The sequence below is a fragment of the Schistocerca serialis genome, chromosome 1 (genome assembly GCF_023864345.2).
Source record: "Schistocerca serialis cubense isolate TAMUIC-IGC-003099 chromosome 1, iqSchSeri2.2, whole genome shotgun sequence".
Lineage (NCBI taxonomy): Eukaryota > Metazoa > Arthropoda > Insecta > Orthoptera > Acrididae > Schistocerca > Schistocerca serialis.
In genome coordinates this window covers 396100886-396112957 of record NC_064638.1, presented here as the reverse complement: position 1 = coordinate 396112957, position 12072 = coordinate 396100886, and the positions used below count along the sequence as shown (strand labels likewise).

Here is a 12072-nt window from a genome sequence, read left to right as displayed (position 1 = left end):
GGGTTTACCGGAGATTTGTGGACACCACCAGTGTCAACTAATTGCCATGTTCACCTGAACAGTATGGCGAGCTACTTGGAGGAAGGACACTGTTTCTGCCGCAACCTGATATAAACTAAGAGGGATATACAAACGTATATACCTAAACGTAAATTCCAAGAGGAGACATCACTGTGAATTAGCTTTATGGCAGTAGGAGCAGCGAGCTAGTCAGTGACGTCCAAGGCATCATGACTCGAATGGAGCGTTTTGGAGAGTTTTCGAATTATTTGAATTTCATTTCCTTTTTGACACAAGAATACTGAAATTCAAGAAGGAAAAACCAAGTAATGAGCATAAAATGACACGATTACTCATTTAAGACGATTTCCAGAAAACAGTGAAATATCATATTGGAGAAGACGAATCACAGTACTGTAGCCCACGCTGTAAGGAATCTCCTACGCATCCTATTGCCAAGAGAAGATAGGGATGAGAAATTTTTGATGTTGCTGCTACCCACATGTTAAAAGCAGGAGCAACAATGAAAGAATTCCACCCCAGTAACATCCAATGCACTTTCCTTCCCCATGGTTTACACCTTCTAGCAGAGGGAAGTCAGAAGTAATTTTCCTGGTAACAATATCATTTCCTCTGTCAAAAAAGTATTTCCCAACTCTCCTACTCGCATTCAGTGCTTTCAGGAAATAACTTCAAACATTCCTCTCCCATTTGAAATCATACGCTGGTGCACCTGGGTCTTGGCAGCTTTATATAATGCCGAACACTACCAAGAAATCAAAGAGGTAGTAGATACATTCAAGTAGACTGAATTAGCTTTTATTGGCAAAGCCAAGATGGACCTTCAGAATAAGAAGAATGTTGCATCCTTGACATTTTCAGCTCACTTCAAAATCTACTTGCTGCAATCCAATGCCTAGACTCCGCAATTCTACCGCGTACAGCATGCATCACTAAATTAAGGAATATTCTTCTGAGGAACCTCGTAATGAATGAAGTGACCGTAATTATTAATTTTATAAAATCCTAAAAATCCGGACCGATAATCCTGCCTCACATCAGCAAGCTAGTTTATAATAATACGTTAAAGCCTTACAATGACAAATCAATCAAATATTCATATGTCAAAGACATCAAAAGTCGTTGTGGTAGACTGTAATCCTCCGCACTGTAATAACACACTATATTCCAGAAGCAACAGCTGCGAGAACTTCTACAGTACGCGTTTCAACAATATGTTTCAGAGCTACACTATTTTTGTCACTATTTGGGGGTCGAAGACGAATTTTCATGCGATCATTCAAATAAACAACCAAGCTTTCGAGGTGGAATCTGGCATCACCACTGGTCACAAAGGACTGAACCACCAGCAATGAACCCCCCCCCCCCTCCTTACAACTTGCACATCCCTCCGAAACAAATTCTATGTCACCCACCAAGACCACTGTCACTGCAGCTTCTACAAGAAACGAACTACATTTAATTAAGCCCCTATTACATGATGAACTGTTGCGATTTATTACGTTGTTTTCTTATGTAATTATCACGGGATTATTAATGATCTAAATTATGGGCTGAACTATTCCTTTTGTATTATGGCATTTGGTAGCGCAAGAACATAGTTATCTAAATTCACGTTAGTACAGCATTTTGCACACAATGGATGCAGTCGTTTTTGGGGCTACTGCCATGGCAATGTCAATAACCCTTAGATTATAGCGCACTATAACAACGACGAAAAGCTAGGCGTTATTGGTTTCAGTTCCGGCTGGGAAGAAGTGGCGAAGGCAGTGGTATATATTCCCCATTAATGAATGATAGCGGGAAGATCCGAAGGAATTTCGAAGTATGTGGCTTGTTCCGACAAGCTGCTGTCAGGAAGGAAGGAAGGAAGGAATTCGCTCACGCGACCAATATAGGAGGCAAGTTCACCAAGCCGGAAGTAAGAATTAAACCACCCGTTTACTCACATTGTGATCGGACTCTCTCGCTGACTACTGCCAGTTTCTCGTTACCGGGAAGTTGAAATAAAGCAAAAGATGCATTCAAATCAAACGTGACCTTTCGTGAATTACGGCACTACATACACAAATCGAAAATTACACAAAGTTGTAAGCAAATTTATTCAGAAACAAACGATTTCTGACGCACCTTATTATGATGCAGCGGGTCGTGATGATCATACAGGCATTAGGACGCTAAATATCTGTTTGGGTCATTCCATTTCTAAATAAGCAATCAGTACAAAGAATATATTTCGCAAACAGCTTGTGTAATAGAAAATGAATTGGCAAAAATATTGCTTTTGTTTTAATACTGCTTTTATTAAAACTTAATCACTGAAAAAATCGCACAATCTCGAAAACGAAAACCAGAAGTTAGCCACTGGCTACAGATGTTACTAACAGTTGACATAAACAATGAACAATAACAAGCAGAAGGCTCTCTGAATAACCCCTACCGCGCATGCACCAGTCAGCGTCGTCTAGTGCACATGTGCATATTCGCTGGAGCTTAAACCTGGTTTCTATTTCCGAGCGAGGGTAATGTGACTCCCGATTCTGTTAGTTCCACGCGCACTACCCCCAAAAGGCAGTCGCGCTGGAACTGTATCGTTCGTGGCGGATCGTTATCTACACTCCTGGAAATGGAAAAAAGAACACATTGACACCGGTGTGTCAGACCCACCATACTTGCTCCGGACACTGCGAGAGGGCTGTACAAGCAATGATCACACGCACGGCACAGCGGACACACCAGGAACCGCGGTGTTGGCCGTCGAATGGCGCTAGCTGCGCGCCATTTGTGCACCGCCGCCGTCAGTGTCAGCCAGTTTGTCGTGGCATACGGAGCTCCATCGCAGTCTTTAACACTGGTAGCATGCCGCGACAGCGTGGACGTGAACCGTATGTGCAGTTGACGGACTTTGAGCGAGGGCGTATAGTGGGCATGCGGGAGGCCGGGTAGACGTACCGCCGAATTGCTCAACACGTGGGGCGTGAGGTCTCCACAGTACATCGATGTTGTCGCCAGTGGTCGGCGGAAGGTGCACGTGCCCGTCGACCTGGGACCGGACCGCAGCGACGCACGGATGCACGCCATGACCGTAGGATCCTACGCAGTGCCGTAGGGGACCGCACCGCCACTTCCCAGCACATTAGGGACACTGTTGCTCCTGGGGTATCGGCGAGGACCATTCGCAACCGTCTCCATGAAGCTGGGCTACGGTCCCGCACACCGTTAGGCCGTCTTCCGCTCATGCCCCAACATCGTGCAGCCCGCCTCCAGTGGTGTCGCGACAGGCGTGAATGGAGGGACGAATGGAGACGTGTCGTCTTCAGCGATGAGAGTCGCTTCTGCCTTGGTGCCAATGATGGTCGTATGCGTGTTTGGCGCCGTGCAGGTGAGCGCCACAATCAGGACTGCATACGACCGAGGCACACAGGGCCAACACCCGGCATCATGGTGTGGGGAGCGATCTCCTACACTGGCCGTACACCACTGGTGATCGTCGAGGGGACACTGAATAGTGCACGGTACATCCAAACCGTCATCGAACCCATCGTTCTACCATTCCTAGACAGGCAAGGGAACTTGCTGTTCCAACAGGACAATGCACGTCCGCATGTATCCCGTGCCACCCAACGTGCTCTAGAAGGTTTAAGTCAACTACCCTGGCCAGCAAGATCTCCGGATCTGTCCCCCATTGAGCATGTTTGGGACTGGATGAAGCGTCGTCTCACGCGGTCTGCACGTCCAGCACGAACGCTGGTCCAACTGAGGCGCCAGGTGGAAATGGCATGGCAAGCCGTTCCACAGGACTACATCCAGCATCTCTACGATCGTCTCCATGGGAGAATAGCAGCCTGCATTGCTGCGAAAGGTGGATATACACTGTACTAGTGCCGACATTGTGCATGCTCTGTTGCCTGTGTCTATGTGCCTGTGGTTCTTTCAGTGTGATCATGTGATGTATCTGACCCCAGGAATGTGTCAATAAAGTTTCCCCTTCCTGGGACAATGAATTCACGGTGTTCTTATTTCAATTTCCAGGAGTGTATTATACGCTCAAACTAAGTTGCTACTCGTCGTTGTAAACGAAAAATGCCTTTACCGCCACTTCCCCAGCCACTGCGCCAAATGTCAACTAAAGTTTGCGCGTATAGAAATGCCACCTGTACGCAGTGCTGAATTTCTACATTTTTTGGTGCCGGAACGAACCTCTCCCTTCCCACAGCCAGCCACAAAAAATCAGAAGTTTAAATTTTTGAAAACCTGCGATAAAATTTAGAAAGAGAAATAATTTTTTACCAAATACTGTTCTGAAATTGAGGTTTGTGAAACATAATTTGTTATAAGTACAACAATAAAGCCACAAGATTTAATATAACAAACAGGTACTACTGTCTGGCCCCCTTAGTAGTGCCACTTCACTCCCTAATTTCTAATTTTGCTCGAGATATATGGGTAGAACTCGGTGGTCTTCGTGATTAAGACGCCACGTTTTCAACTGCTGCCAGCCGCAGCATTCAAACACCTGCACTGTAGTTGCTCGCTTCGGGCATGGATGTGTGTGATGTCCTTAGGTTAGTTAGGTTTAAGTAGTTCTAAGTTGTAGGGGACTGATGACCTCAGAAATTAAGTCCCATAGTGCTAAGAGCCATTTGCAGTTGCTCGGTAAACATTGTGTCCAGTATCTTGGCGACCGCGGGCGCCACCGACACCACTGAACTCTAAGTTTATCTTTGCTTGCCCGACGGGAAATAGTTACTTCAGCGATGTAACGGTATAAGAATATTAGACACAGAAGGTTACAATCATTCTTCCCGAGTGTAACAGTGAAGGATCAGTTAATGGTACTAGAAAAACCCTCCGTCACACACCGTCAGGTCGCTTGAGGAGTATGCTGACGGGAAATTATGACGATCATCAAAGGCGTGCGGTTGTTTGGTTTAAAAGAGGGGGGGGGGGGGGGGTGTCATCGGTCCCTCGTTTCGATTAAAATAATTCCTCAAGAGTGAGAGTAAAATAATCGAGACACACAAAACGCAGCTGGAAGAAAGGAAAAACCCACAAGAATGACAGATGGGCAACAAACACTAAATGGGAGAAAATCGGACAAGAAAACCACAGAGAGGCGCAAGAAACATGTAGAAGAGATCAAAAACAAGAGAGCAGATTACCATGGCTGGCTGACTATGAGAATAAAAAGGAGAAGCCAGTCACTCTGCAACACATTAAAACCTCCACCCTGAAAGTACTAGGGTGACACAGGGGGACAAAGGACATGCGCTAAAACTTAGAACAAATGATAAAACCCACTCTCACGAATAAAACGTAAAACTAAAGCTGATGTTGATGTTGATGCACTGTCGCCTAACACCGAAGGTAGGGTGCTGGGAAGTTAAAAGACGGCCGCAGAGCGGCTAAAAGTGGGCGGTCCAGCAAAACGTGAACGACCGTCGTATGTGAGCCACAGCGACACCGAGGTGGGTCCTCGAACAGAGGTAACCATGCGTAAGCCACGTATGGCCAATGCGGAGCCGGCAGAGGGCAACTGATTCCCTGCGAGAGGACCATATGAAAGACTTCCACACATTCGTAGTCTCCCAAATGACACGCAGTTTGTTGTGCATACTGTTATGCCATTCCGTCTCATAAAGCCGAAAAACCTTGAGGCGTAAGACAGAACGCGGGTCAGTTTTGGAGATGCCCATCTCCACAAGCGGTTTCCGCGTAGCCTGTTTGGCCAACTTGTCGGCAAGTTCGTTGCCTGCGATTCCGACGTGTCCTGGGGTCCACACAAACACCACTGAACGACGTGACCGTTCCAGGGAATAGATGGACTCGTGAACGGACGCTACCAAAGGATGGCGAGGGTAGCACTGGTCGATAGCTTGTAGCCTGCTCAAGGAGTCAATAAACAGGAGAAATGACTCGTCAGGGCATGAGTGGATGTGCTCAAGATCACGACATACGGCCGCCAGCTCTGCAGTGAAAACACTGCAGCCATCTCGCAAGGAGTGCTTCTCAATATGTTCTCCATGAACATACGCAAAGCCTACGTGACCATGAGTCAACGAGCCGTCAGTGTAAACCATTTCATGGGCCCGGTACATGTCGAGAATCGAGAGGAAGTGATAGCGGAGAGTTGCAGGCTTAAACTGAGTCCTTAGGGCCATGCGAAAATTTCAGAAGAATCTGTGGCCTAGGTGTACACCATGGAGGTGTACGCGAATGGACCTCGAGGAGAGGTGGTAACGGGAAGGACTCCAGACAGAAGGGACCGGACGCGAACAGCAATTGTAAGCCCAGACCTGGGCCGCCGATGCGGGAGATGAACCGCCGTGGTTGGGAAAAGGAGGCGGTAATTCGGGATGCGCAGGAGAATGAAGCAGCGTAGAGCGATCTGCGGCCCCCCCCCCCCCCCCCCTCCCAGTTGGTGTTGCTCAGGGAGCGGAGGGCACTGACGTGCTGCCAGCACTTCCGCCTTAGCAAAGGTAGTCAATTGGGCGTCGTAAACCAGTCCTAAGAATCGATATGTCTCCACTACAGTGAGTGTATCGTCATTAAAGTTCTGAATGAATGGTGCGACGCCGACAGAAATTCATGACACCAACTTCGCGGCTGGAAACTGGAAACCGCGAGCTAGAGCCCATGACTGCGCCTTGTGAATGGCTCCCTGTAGGCGCCGCTCAGTAACACCCGTACTGGAGGAGCAGTACGAAATGCAGAAGTCATCCGCATACAGATAAAGTGAAACCGGCGGCCCTAAAGCTGCTGCTAGACCGTTAATAGACACTCAATACGCAGCCCTGCGGGACGCAATTCTCCTGAGTACGGGGGGAGGGAGGGAGGGAGGGGGGGGGGGGAGGCTATGGCAAGCACCAACTTGGACACTGAAAGTACGAAGCGACAGGAAATTCTGGAGAAAAATCGAGAGCAGGTCCCGGAGACCCCACGCATACAATGTGGCAAAGATATGATGTGGCCAGGTCATGTCGTATGCTTTACCTAAGTCAAAAAAGACGGGAACCAGATGTTGGCGTCTGGAAAAGACTATCCGGATAGCAGACTCGAGGGACATAAGATTGTCAGTGGTAGAGCGGCCCTGGCGGAAGCCGCCCTGACATGGAGCCAGTAGGTCACGTGACTCCGGCACCCAACCCAACTGCCGACACACCATACGTTCCAGCAGCTTACAGACGACTTTGGTGAGGCTAATGGGCCGGTAGCTATCCACATCAAGCGGGTTTTGAACGGGTTTGAGCATCTGAATGATGGTGCTCTCTCGCCACTGCATGGAAAGACGCCATCGCACCAGATCCGGTTGAAGCCGATGTGGAGGTGTCGCTTGTTGACAGACGAGATATGTTTGATCATCTGACTATGGATCCGATCTGGCCCAGGAGTTGTGTCGGAGCAATGTGCAAGGATGCTGGGGAGTTCCCACTCTGTAAACGGGGCGTTATAGGGTTCACTGTGAGGGTTAGAGGACTTTCCTTTCCATTCACCGTTTGAGGGTGAGACAGGCGGGGAGGAGGAGGGCGGGGGGTTAGTTCTCCATCGCAGAGGTCGAGCACAGTGCTCAGCAAAGTGCTCGGCAAACGCGTTTGCGTCGGTAGATAAGTGAAAGTAAATTTTCTACCTCCCTACCTCGGCCAGTAAGCATGGTGCCACCCCACAAGATGTTATGGGCGTTAAAATCTCCCAAAAGTAGGAAAGGTTTATGGAGTTGATCAATCAGTGCAGCCACTACATTCAGGGGTCTGCACCATCTGGAGGAAGATATACATTGCAGGCAGTTATTTCCTGCGTCGTCCTTATCCTGACAGCCGCAGCTTCAAGAGGAGTTTGAAGGGGCACAGGTTCACTGCACACTGAGTTCTGGGCATAGACGCAAACTACACCTGACATTATTATAGTCGCTACAGTTCTTGTAATATCTCTTATAGCCGCGGAGGGTAGGGGTCCGCATTGCCGGGAACCAGGTTTCCTGGAGGGCAAAAAAAAAGGTTCAAATGGCTCTGAGCACTATGGGACTCAACTGCTGAGGTCATTAGTCCCCTAGAACTTAGAACTAGTTAAACCTAACTAACCTAAGGACATCACAAACATCCATACCCGAGGCAGGATTCGAACCTGCGACCGTAGCGGTCTTGCGGTTCCAGACGCCTGGAGGGCAATGCGTGAAGCATAACAGTTGCCACAGCTCAGCCAGGTGGTGGGAAAAACCGTCGCAATTCCACTGGAGGATTACGTAATAGTGAGGCTGGGAAGGCATGAAACAGTCAATGAGGCAGACTACGCCTCAGGGTCACCTGCTGCCACCAGATGGGTACATGTGCGATCGACATCCATTGTGTCTGAGGGCCCAACGAGATCTAGGTCCTCAGCGGACGCCAGAATCTCCACCTCTTCCTCAGACAGAGGTTGTAGGTAGTGGTGGTGTGGGTACCACCGCAGTGCCTTGGTTCTTGGGGGTCTTTTTCTTTTTAGGTTCCTCTCGCTGCTCCTTAGGTTTGTCTGGCTGGGAGGGCTTTACAGATTCTGTCTCAGGGACTGAGGAGTACAATGAAGCCCTGCAACCAGCTACCTGTGGTTGCTTCAGCCACTGGCGGGTGTCATCTTTGCCACTGGTAGGAACTTGGGAAGGGAGTGAGCCCTTCCTGGCGAGAGGAGTCAAAGAAGACTTATGCTTCTCCACCAGAGAATGGTTGGGTGGTGTTGCTTCTGAAGTAGGTAGTGCAGGAGCAACAGGGAGGGAAGTACCCTCCAGCATCAAGGGAGCAGGCGGAGTCTTATGGCTCAGAGTCAACTGAATGCGGCAGAATGGAAGATGGTAGCATCCTTGTCGTAGCAGCGGCCTAGGTTGACAACATATGCAGAAGATTTAACCTCTCATATTTTCTCTTGCCTTGGTGTAGGTCAGTCGGTCCAGGATCTTGTATTCCATTACTTTTCTTTCTTTCTGGAGAATACTGCAGTCTAGAGGGCAAGGCGAATGGTGCTCTCCACAGCTGACACAGATGGGAGTTGGGGCACAGGGAATATTGGGATGTGAAGTACATGGGAAGTACAGTGGGAAGACATATGATCGAACTTCCAGCACTTAAACTACCGCATCGTGGGAGGGATATATGGCTTTACGTCACAGCGGCAGGTCAACACTTTGACCTTCTTGGGTAATGGATCACCGTCAAACGCCAAAATGAAGGCACTGATGGCAACCTGGTTACCCTCGGGTCCCGATGGACGCGCCGTACGAAATGGACACCTCGCCGCCCTAAATTGGCGCGCAGCTGATGGTCAGACTACAAAAGAAGGTCCCTGTGAAATACGATACCCTGGACCATATTTAAGCTTTTATGGGGCGTGATGGAAACAGAAACATCCCCCAAATTGTCACACATGAGTAGTGCCCGTGACTCGACAGAGGATGCTGTTTCGATCAAGATCGACCCTGACCGCATTTTGGACAAGCCCTCCACCTCCCCAAACTTGTCCTCTAAATGCTCTACAAAAACCTGAGGTTTCACTGACAAGGAAGATTCCCCATCAACTTTCGTACGTATGAGGTACCGGGGTGAGTAAGCTTCGCTGCAATCCCTAGCCTGGCATTCCTCCCATGGAGTGGCCGGGGGGGGGGGGGGGTCGTATTTCTTAGCACTGAAGTTAGACCGCTTAGAGAGTGCTGGTGTTTGACCGCCAGCAAGAGATGACGTACTACACTTCATGGCGCGTCATTCGCCCTGATGTGACCCACTCCAGCCAGGGGCCCTCCCCACAAGCGCCACTCAGCAGCAGAGGCCACTTGGCAGGATGGCGACTGCCTAGAGTCCCCATGCCTCAGGGTGATGGGCATCTACTCCTTGGCATACGTGGGGAGTTAACGGCGCAAGCATCAGCAGAGCGATCTCTGTGTGGTCAGGGGGCTACAACCAACTGGGTACATGATGGCCCCCGTAGAATGAACTGACTACCAAGCTGGATATCAGGCGCAAACGAGCTAAGATGTCCATTATCGTCGACAGCGCAGAAAAAGATACTGCACAGAGGATGGAGGAAAACACACCCAGGAGGGTGACCTCGCCCAACAGCTGGAGAATGAGCCGAAGTGCGGATCCACGTCAACGAAGGATGCGAAAGGTCTCAGCGCACGATGGACACTATGCACCATGTAAGGCGCCCTTCCCCAATTGGCTCGCTCTTCGGGAAAATTTTGAAAATGGAGGTCAAACCCTACAATCACATAAGGGCCGAAACGTTTGAGACTTCTTTTAGTCGCCTCTTACGACAGGCAGGAATACGTCGGGTCTATTCTAACCCCCGGACCCGCAGGGGATACAGGCGTGCGGAGATTGGGACGGGTGGGGGGGGGGGGGGGGGAGCAAGAGGGGGGGCACTTACCCCACCCAGAATGTTACACACAGTGTACGAGCACTCCGTTATGCATTAAAATTTATTCAGTGCATTATCACTTTCGAGGAAGATTATACTCCGATTAAAATTACTTTATGATTGGCAGACTGTAGTGGCAGGGGCAATATCGCCAGTGCAAAACCAGCCTCACTTCACACGGCGCTGCACGTACTTACAAAACAGCAACATAGCTACATAGTAGCATGTGCCGTTAGAGAAAGAACTAGTATTGGATGGCGGCTGACCCCTACCACACAGCTGACAAACGTCAACCACAAAGTAATTTTAATCGGAGTATAGCCAAAGGCTCTTTATTACTGGTTACTTTTGTTTATGACCAACAGTACTCTCACTTCTGATTAATTCCTTCTTCAATCTTGTGACATTCAGTTTCAGTAAACGCTATTGGTATATGAATAAAAATATCTTTTCTAAATCGTGACTCATGGTTACCTTTTAAATAAAAAAGTAACTGGTCTACAGCAAATATAAATGCTGAGTGGATAACCATCAATTCCTTTGAATACAGTAATTTTTTGTGTCACCTACACAAAATTTAGTTTTCGTGACATGACACCACCTTATGTAACCTAAAACTCTAGAGAAAATCTCAGTTTATTTGTATGTAAGTTCTCGAATCACAATGTAATCATCGATGGATACTTTCATCATCCGACCATTAATAGGGTAGCTTACAGTTTTGATAGTGGTGGGCCCAATAAGACATCATGTGAAACATTACTAAATGTCTTCTCTGAAAACTACCTACAACATATAGTTACAAACCACACTCATGATGAAAATACTTGTATATCGGATCTAAAGGCAACAAACAGACCTGACATTTGTGGGGATGTCCACACCGAAACTGGTTATCAATGACGATAACACGGTTGTGGCAACAATGATTACCAAAATACAAAGGACTACCAAAGGAAGCGGACAGATATAAATGTCCAATAAACTAGATACAGAATGAGTAGTGTCATATCTCAATGGGGAACTTGCACCTTTCAGCACAGGGCAATAGCGTGTAGAAGAACTATGGCTGAAGTTTAAAAGAATTATTGACAAGGCACTGGACAGATATGTACCCAGTATGTCCGTCCATAATACGTCTGGTTGGTTGGGTGATTGATTTGGTGAGGAGACCAAACAGCGACCATAAAGGGAGAGAACCTCCATGGTATACAATGTAAAGGAAATTCTGAAGAAACTGAGATTACCACATAATAGGTGTAAAACAAAGTGTAGAGCTAAAGAGAGGAGCAGAATGAAACACGTTGGGCACTCAACAGAGCAATGCGTGATGCCTCCACTGATTGCCGTAGCAGAATAGTGTCAGATAATATTTCACGAATTCTGGGCGTATATAAACAATGCCAGTGGCACCAAAGTTAAGTGTGCAGCCCTAGCGAATGAGACAGGAACTGAAATTGAGGGTAGCAAAGCATAAGCTGAAATGTTTAACTCTTGTTTCCAAATGTTCCTTTATAAGGGAAACCATGAGAACTGCCCCAATTTCATCTTCGAATCACTGAAAAGACGAATGAAATAAGTATCAGTGTCAATGGTATTGAAAAACAGCTGAAATTGTTAAAATTGAACAAAGCTCCAGGGGCCGATGGAAACCCTATCAGATTCTATACT

General features: G+C 48.0%; 1 protein-coding gene across 2 annotated transcripts in view; it reads right to left on the bottom strand.

Annotated features, from left to right (window-relative positions):
- Positions 1–12072, bottom strand: part of LOC126471500 (serine/threonine-protein phosphatase 2A 56 kDa regulatory subunit epsilon isoform) — a 296643-nt gene that overhangs the window by 156115 nt on the left and 128456 nt on the right. The gene's annotated exons all lie outside the window — the stretch shown is intronic.